Here is a 24,064-nt window from a genome sequence, read left to right on the forward strand (position 1 = left end):
TTTTCCCTTTTAAAACTTGTCTTAGTGCCTAGCCCAGCACCCAGGACAGATTGGACTTAGAGTGGATGCTTGTTGTAGGGTGTATGTTGTCCAGGCCTTCTGTTCCAGGCTCACTTCCCATCTGAGGCTCCAGATGTACTAGACTGTTTCCACTCCCTTAACTATGTATGTTCTCTCTTACTTCCTTGTCTTTGAACATATAACTTCATGTTCATGGAGTTTGTCACCTCTCTTCTACCCCTGCCCTCTTCCCCTTTACACCTGACACTTTTTAAAATTCATTTTTAATTAGAGAATATTTGCTTTACAATGTTGTATTGGTTTCTGCCTTACAACGATGTGAATTAGCTGTAAGTATACATATATTACATATATCCGGGCTTCCCAGATGGTGCTAGTGGTAAAGAACCTGCCTGCCCGTGCAGGAGATATAAGAGATGAGGGTTTGAGCCCTGGGTTGGGAAGATTCCCTGGAGGAGGTCATGGTAACCCACTCCAATATTCTTGCCTGGAGAATTCCCATGGACAGAGGAGCCTGGCAGGCTATAGTCCATAGGGTCGCAAAGAGTCGGACACGACTGAAGCAACTTAGCACACACACACATATATATATATCCCCTCCCTCATGAGCCTCTCTCCCACTCCAACCCCACCATCCCACCCATCTGGGTTGTCACAGAGCCCAGAGCAGAGTTCCCTGTGCTATACAGCTGCTTCCCACTAGCTATCTGTTTTGCACATGGTAGTGTATATATTTCAATGCTAGTCTCTCAATTCGTCTCACTCTCTCTTTCCCCTACTGTGTCCATAAGTCCTTTCTCTACATCTGTGGTTCTGTTCCTGTCTAGCTAACTCTTAACTTGACCTTGGGACAGTCTGGCTTTGGTGTCTCTCAGTGTCGTCCACCGCACCCTGGGCTTACCTTGTGGACTCACAGGACTCACCTCATGATGCTATAATCCTCTCCTATTCTCTCTCCCATATGAAATGTCCCTCTTTCTGGGACCCAGGGACTGTGTCTAATGCCTTTTCATTTCTCCGAGTGTCCATCACAGTGCCTGGCAGACTAGGAGTCTAATCAGTGGTTGCCAAGTGAGTTGTGACTGGGGTTTCCAGGTCTTGCAGACCAAACATGTTTCTGTTGCCTGATTTATTTCTGTCTCTGATCCTTCCTTTATGGGGCTGAATTAGAAAGGAAAACATAAGTGATGATATAAGAAAAATTGCCTTAGTGCATTGGAGACACCAAACCACCCAGTATTTCTTTCTCAGTCAATATGTGCAAGAAAGAGAGAAATTGAGTTGTGCTGGGCAATCCTTATCTGCTTTTTAGTGTGACTTGGCAGAATTAAATTATTCTTTCCCTTGCACTTCAGGGAGTAGGTGGATGCCTTAAAATTCAAACCAGTACTTTGGGATATCAGAGCTGGATAAATTTTTGTCCAAACAGGTAGGTAGTGAATGGAATAATCACTCAGTGGGCATTGAGACTTTCTCTGGGCATCAGTTTAATTACCAAAATGTGTTATAAAGTTGTACTTTGGCTTCTTTAATGCATATGCATATCATTCCTGAACCAAATTAATGAAAATATATTGGGGCGGTAAGCATTTAAAAAACTTTAGGGAATAAGTCAGAATTGAAAGTTCCAAACAAGTGTAATTATTATTGCATGCATGTTGTGTTCAAAACTTTGGGCCTCCTGGGAAGGGGCTGCCTTCACAGAATAGGCTGACTTCCTATTAATTAAAGGAAAAACAAATATGCTGCCAGATTAGTTCTCACTTCTCCTTGGGCTGACTTTGGGAGACTCACTTCAGCTTTCTGGGCCTCGGTTTCTCAGATGAAAAATTAGGGATTTGTTCATCTTTAGAATCTCTCCAGGTTTTAAAATCTGTAAATAAGGTACATCTGCTTTTCCTCTTTCTGAGGATCTGCACCTGAATAGTAACTTTCTGGCTGAAATGATAAACTTCTTAAACATAATTTATGCAGTGAATGTTTATTGAACACTTACTTTGTGCTGGTCCCTGAGTTTATAACAAAATCTCTGTTCATGAGTCTAGAAGAGGGCTTGGCAAACTTTTTCTCTGAAGGGCCAGGTAGTAAATATTTCTGGGGGCTACCCTGGTGGCTCAGATGGTAAAGAACCTGCCTGCAATGCAGGAGACCCAGGTTCTATCCCTGGGTCGGGAAGATCCCCTGGAGAAGGGAATGGCAATCCACTCCAGTATTCTTGCCTGGAGAATTCCATGGACAGAGAAGCTTGGCAGGCTACAGTCCATGGAGTCACCGAGTCAGACACTACTGAGTGACTAAAACTAAATCAGTATTTTTGGCTTTTCAGACCAGCATCTGTCACAACTATTCAACTCTGCCTTTGTAGTGGGAAGGCAGCCTCTGGCAATATGCAAATGAAGGGTGTGACTTTGTAAATAATCTCTTTGTTTACTAAAAAATGGGATGAAGGGCTTGATTTGTCCTGTGGGCCAGTTGGTAGATTTTTGATTTAGAAGGTAGAGGTATTCAGTAAATATGTAAACAAATAGATTTCTCTGAGATAGAAGATTTTGCGCAAGCTAGGTGTTTTCTGTTCCATGGAAGTTAAAACATTCTAGTTTTAAAAAAAACTTTGACTTTAATAAGAAACAAAAAACAAGGAAAGCAGTGAGTGTCAGCACATAATTAATCACCACAATGGGGGTGCAGGCTTTGCCAGGCTAGAATTTAGGGCAGTTTATCTGAATCAGGTTGAGGATCGGGGCACCCATGACCTGTCCTAAATTGCATGGTGACGGGCAGCTGAGGATGTACAGATTTGCACAGAAATTGGTCACCTTGAAATGACTATTAAATGTATGGCATTTGGTGACATATAATTAATCAATAATATTCCTACAATTTCTGCTTTGCTCCTGTTCAATCAATCTTAACTTATAAAAACTTTCTGTAATTGGAAAATGAGTCAGAATTCACAGAATTTCTTCATTCACAGAATGAAGAAAACAAGTTTCATCATTTAAAAGTACCTTTTGGGCAACTCGGAAGGCATCACTTATTTGTCACCAATGCAGAGAACAAAAAGAAAAAAAAGGTTCATTTGCTTTGTGGTGCCAGGCTTCCTAAAAAACAACATAAATTTAACAATACTCCTGTGTGCAAAAGTGTATTTGCAGACCTGTCCAGGAGACTTATGATTAGCAAAGAAAACAATTCTACTATCCAGAGATGATTTTGCTGCCTTGAAGTATAATAGTGATATTGACTTACTCTGCAGTCATTTTTAGTTCTTTGCCTTTGTGGCAAGTTGGTCTGGTGCAGAAGGAGGATAGTGTGTCCTTGGCCATGCTTTTCTATGTGGCCTTTCCCTTGAACTTTGTCTGCATCAGCCCTATTGGGCAGATGGAGAAAAAAATGACCCTATCAGTGATGTCTCTGGACAAAGAGCAAGTGCCGTTTAGACCCTCTGTGGACAGAGCCCTAGCAAGCAGATACATAATATTTCACTCCAAGAGCATTAGCAGCAGGATTTTCAGATGCATGTGAAAGGCAGATAGTTAGACCCCTTCATCATATACAGACCCATGTAATATATATTGTGTTGTCCTTTCCTTTGGCTCCAGTGGTCAACAGTAGGCTACCCAAGGATGCTTAGCAGCTTGTTCAAGAAGGCTTAGGTAAAGAGGGAACGAAATGGATATTTATTGATTGTCTACTATGAGGGCATTTTATGTACTGAATCTCACTTAATCTTTAAATACCTTATGTGGTAGGAATTATTATACCATTTGCCTTAGGAGGAAATCAGGGCTCAGAGAAGCTAAGGAGGTTAAATGACTTCCTCCAAGTCATGTTCCTAATAACTAACTGACCACGGATTTAACTACCACCTGGACTCCAAAACCTCTTTCTACTCTATGCTATTTCAAAATGGTTTGATCAGAAGTAGCCAACTTATTTTGCTAACAGTTCAAAGAGAGAAATAGAATTGCATTCCTAGTACACATTGGTATCTAGTGCAGTGCCTTCCATTCATAGGCAAAGTGCCCCATGAGTGGTTCTCAACCTTGGAGATGGATTTAGGGAACTTGAAAAAACTACTGGAGTTGTGTCTCCTTCCCAGTGATTCTGATTTGATTGTCCTGGGTTGTGACTTGGGCATGGGGCATTTTTATTTTTATTTTTTTGGCATGGCGATTTAAAAAAAAAAATTGGAATGTAATTGCATTACAATGTTATATTAGTTTCTGCTGTACAATGAAGTGAATCAGCTATATGTATACATACATCCCCTCCCTCTTGGACCACCCTCCGTTCACCTGCCCCCCCATCCCACCCATCTAGGTCATCAGAGTAGTGAGCTGAGCTCCCTGTGCTCTACTATGATTCCCACTAGCTGTTTTACACACGGTAATATATAAATGTCAATCCTAATTTCCAAATTCATCCCACATCTCTGCCCCCCTCCTCACAACGACATGTCTGTTCTTTGCTTCTATTCCTGCCCTGCAAATAAGTTCATTTGTACCATTTTTTTGGATTCCGCATATATACATTAATATACAATATTTGTTTTTCTCTCTCTGACTTACTTCACTCTGCATGACAGAGTCTAGTTTCATCCGTGTCTCTACAAATGATGCTATTTTGTTCCTTTTCGTGGCTGAGTAATATTCCATCATATATACATACTACCACTTCTGTATCCATTCATCTGTGATTAGATATTCAGGTTGTTTCCATGTCCGGCTGTTGTAAATTGTGTTGCAATGAACACTGGGGAGCATGTGTCCTTTTGAATTATGATTTTTCTCTGGGTATTTGCCTAGTGGGATCGCTGGGTCATTTGATAGTTCTATGTTTAGTAGTTTCTTGAGATGTTTGTGTATTTTGGAGAGGAAATAAAAGCTACCCAGGTGATTTGAATGTAAAGCTAACTAGGATTGAGAGCCACTGGCCTAGAGAGGCTGTGTTATATGACATGATAAGGTGGACATCATTTGAATGTGGTTCATGAGGGACTTAAACATATATGTATTTACTCAATATATATATAAATATAATAAATAAATAAATAAATATATATATATACTTCTGAGACAGAAAAAAGATATCTTTGGAGTTTCTGGTTATAGCAGCTTTTTGTCCAAATTGCAGCAAATTTTACGGCTTAACATGAATTGCACTGCTGGTTTGACACCCTCCCAAACTGTGTCCCTTAGGGACCTATAGAGTGTGATTTTAAAGGGTTTTAATTGTGAACCTGGGATTTAACATTTGGGATTTTACCTTAAGAAGAAAGCATGATACTCCAACAATAAAAATGATGGAATGTACAATTTCAGAAAGGTCAAGAATAAACAACACCAAGCTTGGAAGTAATTTTCCTTGATTTTTAATTCTGGAAGAAATTTTGAATTTAATAGAATGTAAGTGTGGATGGAGTCTTGGTGTAAGGGCATAGGGGAAAATCTGATGTGAATTCAGAGACCTTAAGAAAAACCTGATATATGATTCTCATTTTATGGCTTTGTTCAGCTCTTTTCCACAAGCTCAGCTGGAAGAGATAATAGCTATGGAAACAAGCAAACAAATTGCCCTTGGATTGGTGGCAGAGACTGGTGCTTTTCAGGAAGGGTGGGTTTTAGTTAGGGAGCCAGTGGTGTGGCAGTTTGTGGTTTGCAAAGCATATTTACATATATCCTGTTATAGATTGATTTTAAAGTGGCCCCATTTTTTCAGTTTTTCGTGTATATGTGCCCTGTGAAATGTGATTTTAGAGTCTACCCCCAACCCTTGAATCCAGGCTGGTCTTGTGGTTTAGTTAGCTAACAGAATGTGGTATAAGTAATGTGCCAGTTCTGTCCCTAGGACACAAGAGAACTTTCTTGCTTTCTCTGTCTCTAATGGGAACAAATCTGGACTTGCCTGTTAGAGATGAGAGGCCACAGGGAACAGACTAGTTATCCCAGTGATGCCATGCTAGATCACCAATGACCAGTGCCAAGCACATGCTCAGACCATTAAAACTGTCCCATCAAGTCCAGCCAAGATCAGAAGAATGCCTAGCCTTCTCATGGACTCAGGAGAAATAACAAATTAAGTTACTGTGGCATTATGCAGCAGAAACTAACACAACATTGTAAAGCATCTATACCCTAATTTTTAAAAAAAAGACAGCAGATACACATCCTCAGATGTAAGAGATGTGGGTTCGCTCCCTTGGTTGGGAAGATCCCCTGGAGGAGGGCATGGCAACCCACTCCAGTATTCTTGCCTGGAGAATTCCCATGGACAGAGGAGCCTGGCCAGCTATAGTCCATGGGGTCACAAAGAATCAGATACAACTGAAGCGACTACTGAAGTGACATAACACACATGCACATCCTCATGTGACTGTAGAAAGGATTATAATGATCCCTTTGTAGATGAAGAGACTGAGGTTCTGAGAGGTTACATTTTGAAGATATCCCTCCATTGTAGAAAGGGTGGAGGTGTTCAAAGTATACACAGGCTTTCAAACCAGGGAATCCCTGGTTCTGATATCTACTAGTTGGCAAAACTTTGGGATGATTAACTTAAGTTTTCTCAATTTGTTTCTTTATCTCTAAAGTGGGAATAACAGGATCTTGCTTATAAAGTTGCAGTGAGGATTAAAGAAGATAATCTATAATCTGTGTAAAGGGTGAGTTTGTTGTAAATTCTCTGTAAGTTATAGCTTGTTATGATGATGATGATGATAATGGTGATGAGAACTACTCAATATTACATATTAGGAGGGGTCAGGGACATGAATTCAGGTCTCTTATTTCCTAATTTAACAAACTGTCTGTCCTCTTGCCCCCAACCTCCCTTTCCTTTTCTCCTCTGTATTTCTCTTTCCTGTTGTCATCTCCTCTGATATGTTCTAAGAACTTATTTTATGTTTCCAAGCCACCATCAGCTCTACCGTATTTTTAAAAGTCTTGCTTTGTCCTTGAAGTGTCTTCTCCTCACCTTGCAGAAAGCTTATTTACTCTCAACAACAATTTTTATGTTTTGCGTAGCTCTCAACAGCCCATCTCTGTATATTTGAGAATACAGTTTTATTCTTGCATTTCCACTTTATTGCAATAAAATTAACTCCTTGTAATAAACATTTTTGTCCTTGTTTGAAATGTTATGTCTATTTGTTTATTATTTCTCCACATTCGGATGATTTCTCCTCTAGAAACCAGCGAGTGAAGATGCTGTGCAGCACATGGCCCACGTTTGTAGGTGGGCAGTGAACACCACTGACTTGCGGGTTAACTATAGGAGCAAAAGCTGTGTGGCAGAAAAACAGTGCATCTCAGAGTCCCTTGTCTAAAATCCTGGAGAGAAAGGAAATATGTATCAAGATTATTTGTGGAAACAATTATTCAGTACTGCTGGCTTCATCAGAATGTCTTTTAGCTAAAATTTGGAAGCCTACTATTAATCAAGTTGCCTTGGGAAAGATCACTACTTCCCTGAGGGATCCCCATTTTAGCATCAAAAAGCAGATGTTTTGCTAGCTAAGAAACAAGCATTTTTTAACAGCAACATGCAGAGTTTAGTCAGCAAGAAACACCAAGTTTAATTTATGGTCATGGCTGTATTTTTCCCTCTTGGAATTATTAACTCCAATGAGGCTAACAAGAACTAATCTCTAGGCTTCTGAGGTTGCTGGTCATTTTATTTTAAATGAAGGTTTTCTATCATTTCTAAATTTAACCTGATTAAAAATCTGATGATTCAACCTATGGTATTCTGGGTGCCTATGTATGTATGTGTGTATACCGTCTAATTATGGTCTAATTATATACCCAGATTTAAAAAATCAGTAATTTTGGATCTTTAAGCATAACTTTTGAAAACCCTACCTCTGGATGTATGGCTTACTACACTCGTACTTTCATTGTTTACATCCATTTCTATATATAAATTTCCTTGGAAATCTCCTTCAGTGGAAAAACTGAATATTATTTTGAGTTAAAAATGACTTAAATAGAATATTGTGGATTTATTTAAGAAAGTGATGGCTAGTAAAACAATCTATTTGAAGAAAGAGAAGTAAAGCACTGATTTAGGTTGTAGTTTAGGATTTTTTTGGTTGTTTTTGTTTTTTGCCTTTCATACATAATTGTTAAACAAAGGATACCAATGAGTTGGAAGTATGACTTGGTACATAATCACTTTTTTTTTTTTTTAATAGCAGAAAGATTTAAAAGTGTATGAAATCTTGCGACTTGATCCTTGGTTGGTATGTGGCTCTCATTTCAGCTTTATACTGAATATTGAAGTCCTTTGGCATTTCATTAGACATTCATGCTCTCACTGTTGGAACCCTTCCAGTGAGGGGGGGACTCATTACTTGAAGAGGCAGCATCCATTATAGCATCACACATTTTGTTATAAAAGTTGTAATTAGCTACTCAATTCCATTCTCTACAAAGCACTGTTACTAATTGGGACACAGGAACAGAATTGATTCAAAATCTGAAAGTAGGCCCAAGGGGAGAAATCCAAGGCTGGTTTGTGCCCACCATCCACAGTCCTGTTGCTCTTTGTACCTCCTCGTTTCTGCTAAGTGGACATCATAGAGTCAGCATACATTTTAGTTTTTTTCTGGTATGTTCCTATTAACCTAAAACTCAGCAGCATAGCTGGACATATAGAGTGCTGTCCTCTGAATTTAACCACAAATAGGAGTTGAAAGTGAGGTAGAGTTCTCTGTCTGTGGTTGGGCTTGAAATGGTACTAGGCAAGTTTGGTGTATCCAGAACTTTGTTTTCTTCAGCTTTTAAAAAACTGTTTCCTGAGATGAGCAAGCTATAGATTCTGAGGTTTATTTATCTCTCAAAATGTCAGCAGTAAAGCCCTTTTTTTGGGGGGAGTGCCAACTGTTCATGAGATTTCTTCATAAGGCTAAAAGAAAGTATAAATGGATTCTAGGGTAGCTCTCTGAACTTTTAGAAGTTACAAAAGGAAATCTTAGTACCTTACCATTGCATAATTTAACCTTTTTTCTTTGTGTTAGAGACTTGCTAGGTATTAATAAATCCCATTTCCTTTTCCTGGGCACACAGAAAAGCTGAATTTACCATCATCCCTTGCATTTGGTTTGGGGTCAAGTACCTGAGTTTTGTTCAGTGAAATATGGTTGGGAGTAATGTGAGTTATTTGTAGGCCTAGTCATAAAATCTTCCACGTTTGTCTTTTCCTTTCTGGGAAGGCCATGTGTTGGAGATGATAATATCAAAAGCTACAAGTCATTTAGTTGTAGCTGAATTGAGTCATTTAGTTCAGTTCTTAATTATTCCATAATTATTTATTACATCAAAGCCATTATCATTTTATTTATGCAATTAAAACTTAAAGACCCTCCTTATTTCTTTACCTTATTACATAGGTATTTTCATTTTGTAAGTGAAACACGAAATAAAAAACATGGGAAGTTGGCAAGTTTTTAAAAAATGGCATAATTCTAAGGGAAATGACCTTATATTTGAGATAGAGGATTGGGGAAAAAACTAAAAAATTTAATGTTCAAAGGTTGGATAAATGAAATACTGACAAATTGCCTTTCAAAGATCATTTCAATTTGAATGTTTCTAAAACTTGATTATATGCTCCAGTATTAAAATCAATCCTTTTTAAATTCTAAAGCAAATGATTCCTGAAGGGTCCAGTTTGTTTTCCAGTTTAGCTTAAAATTGAAAGGAAAATATTAGTGCAGTAAAGCATGTACTCCTGTAATAGAATTTTCCCCTCCATTTACTGCAGTGGCAGTGCTTGAATGGAGTGGTACGAAAGCCATATATGATATATTATTTTTATACATCTTAATAAAAATATCATACATTTTTTTCACCAGCTTTTTTCAAGATTGATGTATCCCGATCAATATGACACAAATCTTATTGAGAAATCACAGGCAAGAAACAAGATAAACACACTTTCAATTTAAAGTACAGTTTCTCCTGGTAAACAGTTTGTAATGACTAATCTGTAGGAGCCTTAATTACTCAATAGAATCCATGTACTAGCCTGGGATGGTACCAGGCTCCCTGCTCATCCACGTCTGTCTGCCCACTCCGTTGCTGCCTCTACTTCATAATATGCTAATATCCTCCTCCACCTCTCCACTTTGGAAGCATTCTTTGAATTCAGTTCAGTTCAGTTCAGTCACTCAGTTGTGTCCGACTCTTTGCGACCCCATGAACTGCAGCACGCCAGGCCTCTCTGTCCATCACCAACTCCCGGAGTCTGCCCAAACCCATGTCCATCGAGTCAGTGATGCCATCCAACCATCTCATCCTCTGTCGTCCCCTTCTCCTCCCGCCCCCAATCCTACCCAGCATCAAGGGTCTTTTCCAATGAGTCAACTCTTCGCATGAGGTGGCCCAAAGTATTGGAGTTTCAGCTTCAACATCAGTCCTTCCAATGAACACCCAGGAATGATCTCCTTTAGGATGGATTGATTGGATCTCCTTACAGTCCAAGGGACTCTCAAGAGTCTTCTCCAACACCACAGTTCAAAAGCATCAATTCTGCGGCGCTGAGCTTTCTTCACCGTCCAACTCTCACATCCATACATGACCACTGGAAAAACCATAGCCTTGACTAGACGGACTTTTGTTGGCAAAGTAATGTCTCTGCTTTTAAATATGCTCTCTAGGTTGGCCATAACCTTCCTTCCAAGGAGTAAACATCTTTTAATGTCACGGCTGCAATCACCATCAGCAGTGATTTTGGAGCCCCCCAAAATAAAGTCTGACATAGTCTCCTTAAAAAACAGTTTTATTTGTTTTTGACCATGATGGGTCTTCGTTGCTGTATGGACTTTTCTCTAGCTAGCTGTGGCAAGTGGGGGCTGCTCTTTAGTTGTGGTGTGTGGGCTTCTCGTTGTGGTGGCCTCTCTCGTTGGGGAGCACAGACTCTAGGGCTTTGGTGGTTATAGCACGTGGGCTCAGCACTTTCGGTTCTTGGGCTCTAGAGCACAGGCTCAATAGTTGTGGCACACAGGCTTAGTTGCTCCACGTCATGTGGGATCTTCCCTACCAGGGATTGAACCCGTGTCTCCTGAATTGGCAGAAGAATTCTTTACCACTGAGGCACCAGGGAAGCCCCTGAATATTCTCATTTTTGCAGCTACTCTGCAGTTGTTGTTGTTGTTTTTTGGTGAGCATGTCTAGAGCTTAATTAACCTTTATTACTTTGAAATCTGTATTCATGCTTAAGTTTAATTTATGTCTTTCTGCTTTTGAATTTTTAGAGACACACATTTAGATAACATTGGGAGCATTTGGGAAAATCAAATAATTATCCCAGCTTGGCCACTATGAAGTTGCATAATTGCTAGCAAATTATTCTACTTCGCTGAATCTCTATTTTACTGTCGGGGGCTGACAGAAGTTACCACTATTTACCTCCAAGTAGATTATTCATTTTGATATTTGTCTTTTAAAATGGTAGAAAAGAGGATTATGGCTGATAAGACTATAAAAGGACAATGTGATGTGGAGCTTTGCATCAGGAAAGCTGGCTGTGAATCTAGGTTCTATCATTTATTGGTTTAAAATCTTATACAAGTTATTTAATCTCCAGGCCTATTTCTTCAAATATGAAATAGGATAATCTTACCACTGTCACAAGATTGTTATGAGGATGAAATAAATTGCCTAGCACAGAAGTGGTCTATAGAAAGAGCTCAATAAATATTTGTTAACTCGAGAAATTAGATATAAAAAATTATCCTGCACACGGCATAGAGCCATGTGGAGAGTGATATCACCTTATACATAGACCACCCTATGAATAGTTATCTCTTTGTTGATCCAGGGTGATTCATATTTGTGGTAAATAAAGAATTCTGATTTAATTCTATCATTTCACTGTTATTAAGAGTGGAGAAAGAAAGAAGTAAAGGATCTTTTGATTAGTATAATTACAAGAAACCCAGAAGTCAGAAGTCCTGCCAAGTCATTTTCTGCTCCAAACCTGCTGATAGAATTCATTCTCTTTGGAATAAAATCTAAAGTCTTTACTGTGAACTACAAGTCCCTGTAAGATGGGTGGTGGGTTAGCTTCCTCTCTCTCCTCCTTACTTCCTCTAATCCAGTTCCACATGTCTTGCTGATTTGGACCACTGCGCTCATTTCCATCTGAAGCCCTTTACCATCCCCTGCATGGAACATCTTTTCCCCTTTTCCCAGATTTTTGTGTAGCTGAATCATTTCCATCATCCCAGTGATTCCTTTAGTATCACTTCCTCAGTAAGAATAAGATAGTCTAAGATAGTCTCTTCCTCGACCAACCCCGTTACCCTCTCTCCCATGAATCTGCATATTTTTCTTATACAGTAATAAATATATCAGACAGCACTTATCATCTTCTAACATTGTCTTATGTATAGATTTCTTGTTGTTTAGTCACTAAGGTGTGTCCAACGCTTTGCGACCCCATGGACTACAACCCACCAGGCTCCTCTGTTGATGGCATTTCCCAGGCAAGAATACTGGAGTGGGTTGCCATTTCTTCCTCCAGGGTATCTTCTCGACCCGGGACTGAACCCGCATCTCCTGCATTACAAGTGGATTCTTTACCACTGAGCCACCAGGGAAGCATAGATTTCTTTACTTATTTATTATTTGTCTCTCTCACTGAAATATAAACATCTGAGAGTGCAGAGGATATTATTTTGCTCATTGCTATCCCTCGTATCTAGAACAGAGCTCAGTAGAACAGGTCCTCAAAAGTATTTGTTGCATCAGTGCATTTACTGTATGGATTGACCTTCTTACTATTATTATCTTAGGCACTGGGATCCTGTGTTCTAATGCTTTCTTATTAAAGCATTAAAAGGTTCAAATCTTACAGACTCAGGGGTAGAAACACTTAACTAGCTGCAATTGAGAGCTTGATGAAGGAAGATACTTTTAGAAATACTGAATTTCCTGTTGGTAAAGAGAATGGGCTTATAGGAGGGAGGTGTTGACTTGGGACTCAAGATCACTTTGGGTGCCAAGAGCCATCAGGAAATTGGAAAGGTCATGATGATTTTTACCACAGAACTAAGGATGCTGTGAAAGGCTGTGCAGCAAAGAGAAGAGTAATCCTGCTAGTTGTTTTAAGAGTGAATACTGGAGACTAGGATGAACTATAGTAAGAAATGGTGAATATATATATTTAAAATATTAATTAATTCATTCATTTGGCTGCCACCAGGTCTTATTTGTGGCATGCAGGATCTTCAGTTGTGGCATGTGAATTCTCAGTTGTGGCGTGTGGGATCTAGTTCCCTGACCAGGGATCGAACTTGGGCCCCCTGCATTGGAAGCATAGAGTCTTTGCCACTGGACCACCAGGGAAGTCCCTCGGTAAATATGTTTTGTTTGTGAAAGCTGTGGACAGATCTGCCCGCAGTGATCCCTAATGCCATCATGCTGACCCATAGAGTGACCTTGTGATCCTCTCCTGTGTGTGGACATTGTCTGCCTACATTCTTTCCTCCTTCTACCCTTGTGCACTTCCATCCCTATTTTTTTCTAAAACCTTTATCTGTGACCATGTTATTTTCTTCTTTTATGATATTTTATTATTTCATTTTAAACTTGTTTAAACATTTCAAATTCTCAGCAAAGTAATGTATGCCTAAGATAATTCAAATCATATAGAAGATGTTCTGATTCTCTTCTATAAAGAGCAACTGGTTCCCACCCCATGTGTCACTTTCCCTCACTTGTTTCCTTGAGGCCAGCTCCTTTATTTATATTTTTAGTCCTTCTGATGTTTAAGGTCAAAATTCTAGAGCAGTCCTATTTAACAGAAATCTAATGTGAGCCACATCTATAAATTCTAAATTATCTGGTAGCCACATTAAAAAAGCAAAAGCACACATATAAAGCTGATTTTAAGAACATATCTTATTTAACCTAGTATATCCAAAGTATTATCACTTCAACATGTAATTATTTTATTAATGAGATATTTTACATTTTTATATTATTTTCAAAATTTGTGGTGTAAATTATACCTGCAGCATAAGTTGTGGTGTAACTTATACCTCAAGTTGCATTAGACACATTTTAAGTGCTCAGTCTGGAGAAGGAAATGGTAAGCTACTCCAATATTCTTGCCTGGAGAATCCCATGGACAGAGGAGCCTGGTGAACTATGGTCCATAGCGTTGCAAAGAGTTGGACACGACTGAAGTGATTTAGCATGCACGCAAGTGCTCAATAGCCACACATGGTTGGTGGCTGCTATATTGAACACTGATGCTCCAGATAATGTATACCAGATAGTATTTTTTGATTTATAATATATAGTACATATTTATTTTTCATGATATATATAATTGCTCTTTGATTTGAAAGATAAAGTTGCTTAAACACTACTTGTTTCTTCTGTTCTCTTCCTAATATTTATAGATAAACACACACACACAAACATACAGATGTGTATCTGTATATATGTCTGTAATTTATACTTATAATTTCATGTCTCTTATTGGTTAACTTTTATAAATTTAAGTAATATATGTAAATTTCTGATTCTTCAGCGTAATATCTCAGTTATGTCTCTTGACCCCTCACCTTATGATGCTACCATTTCTACCACATTCTGCACATTTCTATCCTTTTGCTTGGCTCCATCTTTTGTCAGCCACTCTTCAGTAGAGCCCAGTGTGTAAATGTTTACAACTGATTCTGCAACTGGGTGTTTTAATAATACTAGAAAACTATATAGACAGGGAGGGAGTCTCTGTGTAATTTTGATTAATATTGATGGAGATATAGGCAACCATCTGAGAGCTGAAAAGGCATTCCCTTTCTGTAGGCCAATAAATTATGTAGTAATGGTTTTTGATAATGGAATGAAGTATCAAATGCAAGTTTGAATTGGGAATTTTATTATTTTATGAGACCATTCTTGGAGATTAAATATAGTAAGGAAATAGATTCACATTTGACATGTAAATGATTCTTCCTCCTTCTGAAGACAGCTGGCTCTTTATGGGTCAGAGTTATGTTCTGCAGAAGACCAAATGCCAGATGTCCAGAGTCAAAGGAAACACAGAATCGGAAATGGCATGTGTGTTTTAGTAATATTGGGGGCTAATGTTCACAGAAAAGAGTTTTTGCAGGTACTTTTTTGTTTAAAATGAGAATTTGATGTATTAAAATTATAAAATAAAAAATTTAAAAGTTGAGCTATTACAGTCTGATCTGAAACTTCTATTTACTATTACTCTATTTATAAATCTAGTAAATGTTACCAGTCACTCTTAAGAGTTTATTAATTAACTTGATTAATTATAGTCTTTTAAATATTTTAAACTTTAATGGATTTGCTCTTTTTAGAACTAAATGTCTATAAAAAGTAAATTATTTCAAGGTACTTAAAATTCTCCAGTTAGTTTAATAAATACAATTTATAAATATTGTAGTTCTCAAGTTTTTCTAGTATATTTTAATAGTATATACAAACATAGGAAAATTCATTTATACCTTTTAACTTAAACTATAAGTTTGAAGCTCAGTTATTCAATTATATATTTTATTAGGTTATATATTTTAATCTGTCCATTGCTTTGATGTGCCAGATTTTCTAAGCAATTTAAAAATATTGAGACCATGGATTTGATTACTCTATCATCTCTATTTCCTGTCTCAATATTCTGGGCATTAAAAAATCCTTAGCCACTGAGGACAGGGTCACCATCCTGAGCAGACTGGGGTTACTTTTCTGGCTAAGAAGGCTAGGAAGGGTAATTGGCCAGAGATTTGGAGCTGGGGCAGGAGCTGGGGCTACAGTTATTCGGAGAGGTTTTCCTCATGGCCATGTTGAGTCTTGCCCAAGACCCTTATCCATCAGGGCTATTGTTTGGGTTTTTTTTTGCAGCCTAAGTGCCTGGAGTCTGGGTTAAGACCTTCTTGATTCTTGTGTGACATATTTCAATCTTATTATTTGATGCAGGAAGATGAAATTCTATAATTCCTACCCAGGTTGCTTTATCACTAGATGGGAATCAATTAACCAATTCAAAGTTCAAGTCTACCCTTAATTCTTTTCTTCATCTCTCCTAACTGGCAGGGCCGGGACACCTAGGAATTTTTTTTTTTTAATTATTTATTTATTTTAATTGGAGGCTAATTACTTTACAATATTGTGGTGGTTTTTGCCATACATTGACATGAATCAGTCACGGGTGTACATGTGTCCCCCCGTCCCTACCCCCCCCACCTTCCTCCCCATCCCATCCCTCTGGGTTGTGCCAGTGTACCAGCTTTGAGTGCCCTGTTTCATGCATCGAACTTGGTCTGGTCACCTATTTCACATATGGTAATATACATGTTTCAATGCTAGTCTCTCAAATCATCCCATCTTCACCTTCTCCCATTAGAGTCCAGAAGTTTGTTCTTTATACCTGTGTCTCTTTTGCTGTCTCACATATAGAGTCATCGTTACCATCTTTCTAAATTCCATATATATGTGGTAATACACTGTATTGATGCTTTTCTTTCTGACTTACTTCACTGTGTATAATAGGTTCCAGTTTCACCCATCTCATTAGAACTGACTCAAATGTGTTCTTTTTAATAGCCGAGTAATATTCCATTGTGTATATGTACCACAGCTTCCTTATCCATTAGTCTGCTGATGGACATCTAGGTTGCTTCCATGTCCTGGCTATTGTAAACAGTGCTGCGATGAACATTGGGGTTCACATGTCTCTTTCATTTCAGTTTCCTTGGTGTGTATGCCCAGCAGTGGGATTGCTGGGTCTTATGGCAGTCCCATTTCCAGTTTTTTAAGGAATCTCCACACTGTTCTCCATAGTGGCTGTACTAGTTTGTATTCCCACCAACAGTGTAAGAGGGTTCCCTTTTCTCCACACCCTCTCCAGCATTTATTGTTTGTAAACTTTTTGATAGCAGCCATTCTGACTGGCATGAGATGGTACCTCATTGTGGATTTGATTTATATTTCTCTGATAATGAGTGATGTTGAGCATCTTTTCAGACACATAGGAATTTAAGTGGATTCTATACATCTCACATCTTTACCTGGCTCTTCGGTTACCAGACTAAGGCCATGCTAATGTACAGGAGATAGTGGTTTGTTTTTGGTAAATACTTCGGAAGTCATGATTTTCTTTGTATATCATGGAAGTGACCATTGTGCTGGGAAAGATTGAAGGCAAAAGGAGAAGAGAGTGGCAGAGGATGCTGGGACCATTGTGTTGGACCTTGCAGTAGAACTTTCAAGTCACAAGAGCTGCCATTCCCCTGAACTGGAAGCCTCAAAGAAGGGTGAGCACCTAGAACTTCAAATGCATGATCAGGGGCTGGAGGAACACAGCCATGGGATACCTGCTTTGGGGAAAGTTGGGACTTTTTAGCGTCCACTGTCCTTTATTCTCTCATAAATAAGGGTGAAAAACAGGATATAAAATTTTTAGGTCTCTTATTTTTCAAACTCTTTCGCTATTAACTCAGCATATAATATTTATAACTTCTTGAGTAACTGATGTGTGCCAGGTCACGGGATGTTATAGTCTCTATGGAGTAGAAGTTCCTTCCATTGCTGTCTTAGTATGTTTACCTATAATCTACTAATCACTACTTCTTATTGAAGAGAAAATAGCTAATCTCCCTGGTCATTGTCTGAAATAGTCCCTGGGGCACACCTTCCCAGGGAGTAGAGTTATATAGGACTCTGAAATGCTTTCTTCTCCTCTCCGTACCTTCCCTTTCTGCACTCTGCACCCATGGGCTTCTCCCGTGTCCCCCTGGGTGAGTAAGGCAGCCTGGGCCTACTGTTCAGGCAGTTTGGTACAGACTCAGACTCTGCTCAGACAGCTGGTCGTTCTCAAGTTCAGAGACCAGGGAGAAGAAAGAGCCTTGCTTGAGCTCCTCGTCTTCTTCTCCAGTCCATCTTCTAGCAGAGTTGGGATTTTGGGCGCTTGTTCAACTTGGATAAAATTAGTATTTGTTTCTCATTTTGCTATTGGTTCTTGTGGGTATGTTTCTTTTGGTTGAGGATCTCAGAGTGATAGATGGAGAACAGAAGGATTTAAAACCCTATTCCTGTGAGTCCTCATATTCAGAAAGATTTAGTAACATGCTTTGTTGTTGTTGTTGTGCAGTTGCTAAGTTGTGTCCTACTCTTTGTGATCCCATGGACTATAGCACGCCAGGCTCCCATCTTTTTCCCGGAGTTTGCTCAAATTCATGTCCACTGAGTCAGTGATGCTATCTAACCATCTCATCCTCTGCTGCCCTCTTCTCCTTTTGCCTTCAATCTTTCCCAGCATCAGGGTCTTTTCCAATGAATTGGCTCTTTGCATCAGGTGGCCAAAGTATTGGAGCTTCAGCTTCAGCATCAGTCCTTCCAATGAATATTCAGGGTTGATTTCCTTTAGGACTGACTGATTTGGTCTCCTTGCAGTCCAAGGGACTCTCAAGAGTCTTCTCCAACACCACCTTTCAAAAGCATCAATTTTTCGGTGCTCGATCTTCTTTATGGTCCAACTCTCATATTTGTACATGACTACTGGTAACATGCCTAGGTCACATAAACTAATCAATATTCAAAGTAGAGTTTGAAATAGACTTGTCTCCCAAACCAGGGTGCATTTCACACTGCCTCATGGCTCCTGAACTAGTGCAGGTTTTGAACCACAGGGGAGTGATCATGATACTTCTTGTGGCTGCTACTTCTTATGGGATGTAGGTCACACTGTAGACATCTACCCACTCACTGGTTCACAACTTTTTGAGTCTCAAGACTTCTTTACACTCTTAAAATGATTGAGGATTCTAAAAAGCTTTTGTTTGTATTCATTGTATCTTTTGACATTTACTCTTTAAGAAATTAACACTGAAACTTCTACTATAACACTTGATGTTCCTTTCATTGGCTGATCTTGGGGGCCTGATTTCGACCCTACCAACCTCTGTCCCTGCCATAGCATCTTACCTTGGGGTTGTAGTGTGTGTATGGACATACACATGGGCATCTACTATGCATACTGCCCATGACATTTGCTTCTTGGCATTCTGGGGACATGTGAGCAGATGGGAGTATGGCTTGACAATCTGTTCAGGTTATGCCTTCATACACTATGCATATATATATATATACATACGTATATATATATATTTTTACTCTTTACTTGAGAGGGTGCCATTTAAAAAATTGCTTAAGGATTCTATGAGTGTTAGAGGCAGCTCTGGAGTAGTGTGATTGGACTCATTCTTTTGGATGAGGAATGTGACATCAGTATGTATTGAATGGTTTGGAATGGTGAGGAGTAAGAATCAAGCAGGTAAGTTAAAAGGAATCTAGCTCAGAAAAATTAAATTCAGATGATTTATGCTTGTAAAGCGACCTATATTGCTGAACCATTCCTGCAGGCTTGTCAAATTGCTGAGCTAATATGGAACATAAAGTTGGGGATTCCCTGACAATTCTCCGTTTACTTTCTTAACCTTAAGTTTACATTACCTTTAGCTTTCCCATTTAACCGCATTATGATTTATTACCTCCAATTTTCCCCATGGTTAATCTATTCGTTATTAGCCCTCAGGGACTTTTGGTGCTTTAGAACTGCTGTAGAGTCTTAAAGACATTTTGCTTGTTTTACTTTCTTACTCAGAGGGAAACGTGGCCACAGCAGTGGTACCACTTCCCTCCAGTGACCTTCATGGACTCAGTGATCGATCTGAGGATGAATGAAATTTGAGAGGAGCTCTGTATTCCCCACAGATAAGAGGCTTGTTTGCTTCACAAGCTTGGCTTTGTGAAGTACCTTCCTGTCCTTCTTGTGTCCAGTCACTGTGACTTACAACTAGGTTTAAGGCACCCTGTGGTGATAAGCAAAAGTAGAAAAGCTGTGAAATCCAGGTGGTAGGCCATTTAAATCAATTAAATGCTTTTTAAAAATTGCTGCTCTCTCTAACCTTGGAAAATGGAAGACTGTTAAGGAGAAAAATTTACTTTTATTGTGTGAAGGAAAAAAATTTACTTTGTATTTGCAAGCAATATAATCTGGTATTGTTTAATATATACATTAACAATCCACTGTCTTCTTGCAATGCCTGGCCACAATTGATTAGATTAAGCAATTTGGCTCTTAAAAGCTAAATGAATTATTTATCAATTATGGATTGTTTCCAATAAGTAAGCATTTTTTTTCACATTTAAAATCTTTGTAGATAATTTGTGATTCTAAGTCAGCTACAAGGTGAGTCAGCAACATACACTGGAATATTATTACTGTGTGACTAGCAGCTTGATTTCGGGATGATCCAACCTGCATATTTGGCAGGCATCAAGTATCTTCTAATACAGTGTCAGGCACACTCATATGCTTGTTAAATTTCTTCTTATGTGATGAGTATACGAATCTTCACAGTAAGCCCTGGTTTTCCCAGCAAATTCTGTGTGCCCTCTGCTACCGGGCATACTATTGACGTGTATGTGGGGTCCCCAGCCACTGGGATCTAATGCCTGATGATCTGAGTTGGAATTGATATAATAATAATAGAAAAAAAGCGCACAATAAATGTAATGCTCGTGAATCATCCTGAAACCATCTCCCCCTGACTCCTGGTCTGTGGACAAATTTTCTTCCACAAAACTGGTCCCTGGTATCAAAAAGGTTGGGGACTGCTGGGACTATCTACTCATTCAAACAGAAGAAGGAACAGTTTTCTTGCTTACTAGTGCTTTCTGGGTGTTATAGGCTGAATTGTTTTTCCTCCCAAATTCATATGTTGACATGACAGCCCCCAGGGCCTCAGGTTGTGATCCTTTTTGAAAATAGAATGTAATTAGTTAAGATGAAGTCATATTGGAGTACGGTTGGCCCTTAATTCAATATGATTGTTATATATTAAAAAGAAAGGACATTTGGACACAGAGATGTACACACAGGGAGACTCTCATGTGAAAGTAAAGGCAAAAGTTGGGGTGATAACTCCTATAAGCCATAGATTGCCAGCAAACCACTGAAAGCTAGCCGAGGGGATGGAATGGATTCTTCCTTCCAACTCTTAAAAGGGAACCAACCCTGCCAACATCCTGGTTTTAGCCTCCATAACTGAGACAGAGATTCCTGCTGTTTAAGCTACCCAGTTTGTGGTTCTTTGTTACTTACTGTAGCCCTGGGAAACTAATACACTGCATTTGTGAAAGGAGCAAAATAAACAATGAAGAAATATTTCCTAGTGCTGTGTACTCCTTTCACAATTTCCCATGCTTGATGTGCTGTCATAATTCTCACTCTTTTATTAGCTTTATCACAGTACCTCATCTTTTCTTTCTCTTTGGAGAAATTGCTTGAAGCCTTTAGTATCTAGAATGGGTGGCTTTTGCATAAATTAATGAGTCTTAGACGTGCAAAGACTTACTAAGTGGCCTTGGAATATGTTCAGAATGTCCAACTCTAGAAAATTTGAGAATTTTCAGGTTGTATGCATTTTTTTCCTGTAATCCTGGAAGTAAAAGGCAAACATCTAAAAAATGGTGGACATTTTAGCATACTCAGTAAAAAGATGAAAGACAGCAAAACTACAATTAATGAAAAGTAAAGTTGGAATGGAGGACTTTATATGTATAGATAAATGTTTATTCTATGAATAATGAGAGCTACAAATAACTTCTGAAGGGAGTGACATAATCAATTGTTTAAAACTTAATTTTTTAAACAAAATTGGAATAAAGAATCTGCGTGCAATGCAGGAGACCTGAGTTTGATCCCTGGGTGGAGTTCAATCCCTTGGTGGGGAAAATCCTCTAGAGAAGGGAATGGCAACCCGCTCCAGTATTCTTGCCTGGGAAATCCCATGGGCAGAGGAGCCTGGTGGGCTATAGTCCATGAGGTGGGAAAATAGTTGATTTACAATGTTGTGTTAGTTTCAGGTATACAGCAAAGTGAATTAGTTATACATACATGTAATATATGTTCTGTTAAAAATTCTTTCCCCATGTAAGTCATTACAGAGTATTGAGTGGAATTCCTTGTGCTATACAGTAGATCCTTATTATCTGTTTTATATATAGTAGTGTGTATATGTCAATCCCAGTCTCCCAATTTATCCCTCCCCTCCATTTATCCCCAGGTAGTTATTTAAAAATTTATTTTGAAATAAGTATACAGATTTATAGGAAGATGCAAAGAAATATCCAGGGAGGTCCTGTGTGCCCTTTATCCAGCCTCTCTTAATGTGAACATCTGGCATAACTATAGTGTAAAATGAAAACCAGGAAATTAACATTGGCATAATCTCCTTATTCAATTTCACCAGCTAATATGTGCACTAATTCATCTTATTTGTGTGTGTGTGTTGCTATGCAATTTTATTATGCTTGTAGCATAGCATAACCACCATTACAACCAAGATTTTTCACTGTACCATTACTGCAAGATTTTCTCATGTTAGCCTTTTATAACCTTGCCCATCTCCTCCCTCACATATTTCTAAACCCTGGTAACCATTAATCTCTTCTTCATTTGTATCATTTTGCCATTTCATAAATTTCACATAAATTGAATCTTGCAAAATACGTCCTGTGACCTAAACTTTTTAAAAATTAATTTTTATGGAGTAGAGTTGATTTACAGCGTTGTGTTAGTTTCTGTGTGTGCAGGCTCAGTCGCTCAGTCATGTCTGACTTTTTGCAACCCCATAGACTGTAGCCTGCCAGGCTCCTCTGTCCATGGGATTTCCCAGGCGAGAATACTGGAGTGGGTTGCCACTTCCTGCTCCAGAAATCTTTCCCAACCCAGAGATCGAACCCGCATCTCTTGTGTCTCCTGCATTGGCAGGCAGATTCTTTACCACTGTGCCACATGGGAAGCTCATATATTCTACCGTGCAGCAAAGTGAATCAGTTACACAGATATTTATATCCACTCTTTTTTAGGTTCTTCCCCATATAGGGCATTACAGAGTATTGAGTAGAGTTCCGTGGGATATACAGCAGGTTCCTATTAGTTATCTATTTTATATATATATGTAAAATTTATATGACAAACTTTTTATATTCAACATAATTTTGTTGAGGTTCATTCTTTTTTAATACTGAGTAGTATTCCATGGGCTGTCTGTACTACAATTTGATCAAGCATTCACTTATTGAAGGGCATTTGGGTAGTTTTTGGTTATTGAAAATGAAGCTACTATGACATTTGTATCTAAATTTCTGTGTGAAAACAAGTATTAATTTCTCTGCTGTATATGCCCAAGAGTGCAACTGTGAGGTCTGTTGGTGTAAGTCTATTTTAGTTTTAAAAGGAAATGTCAAAATGTTTTCCAGAGTGGCTCTACCATTTTGCATTCTCACTAGTAATCCCATTTCTCCACATCCTCCCCTAGATTTGGTGTTATCATAGTTCTTTTATTTTTAGTCATTCTGATAGAGGTAATGATATCTTATTGTAGTCTTAATTTGCATTATTCTAATGACTTATGATATACACCTTTTCATGTGCTTATTTTCCATCTGTATATGCTCGTCTGTGCATACCTTTTGACCATTTTTGAGTTCAATTGTTTGTTTTTCTATTGTTAAGTTTTGAGGATTCTTTATATATTCCAGATGCAAGTTCTTTGTTGGGTATGTGACTGTGAATGCTTTCTTCTGGTCTATAGTTTGTCTCATCATCCTTTTAACAGGATCTTTTTCAGAGCAAAAGTTTTAAATTTTGATAAATTCCAATTTATCAAATTTTTCTTTTATGTGTTGTGATGTGATCATTTTTGTATTTCTGAATGTAAAGGATGAAAAACACAGCACTAAGTGTGGTGAAAGGTAGATAGTTGCAAGGGTGTTTCAATATTAGAAGGTGCAAAGGCAGTGTCAGTAAAGCTGAAGAGAAGAGAGTAAATAGTTCTATTAGGTATAGATGTAATAGCATTTAGAAAGCAATCATACATTAAGGCTAGGGTATCAGGAGACATTTGGGGTTTGGGTTTATATAATGGAGTGGGTAGCTTTGCCATTACCTAGAATGATTACATGAAGGAAGAGCAGCTTTGAGAGAAGGG

The 24,064-nt window shown here is 38.5% G+C and overlaps 1 long non-coding RNA gene across 1 annotated transcript in view; it reads left to right on the forward strand.

Annotated features, from left to right (window-relative positions):
- LOC145503533 (uncharacterized) overlaps nucleotides 1-24,064 on the forward strand; it is a 289,346-nt gene that overhangs the window by 109,965 nt on the left and 155,317 nt on the right. The gene's annotated exons all lie outside the window — the stretch shown is intronic.

Source organism: Giraffa tippelskirchi, chromosome 4 (genome assembly GCF_054371585.1).
Source record: "Giraffa tippelskirchi isolate mGirTip1 chromosome 4, T2T-mGirTip1v1.2.pri, whole genome shotgun sequence".
In the NCBI taxonomy this organism is placed as follows: domain Eukaryota; kingdom Metazoa; phylum Chordata; class Mammalia; order Artiodactyla; family Giraffidae; genus Giraffa; species Giraffa tippelskirchi.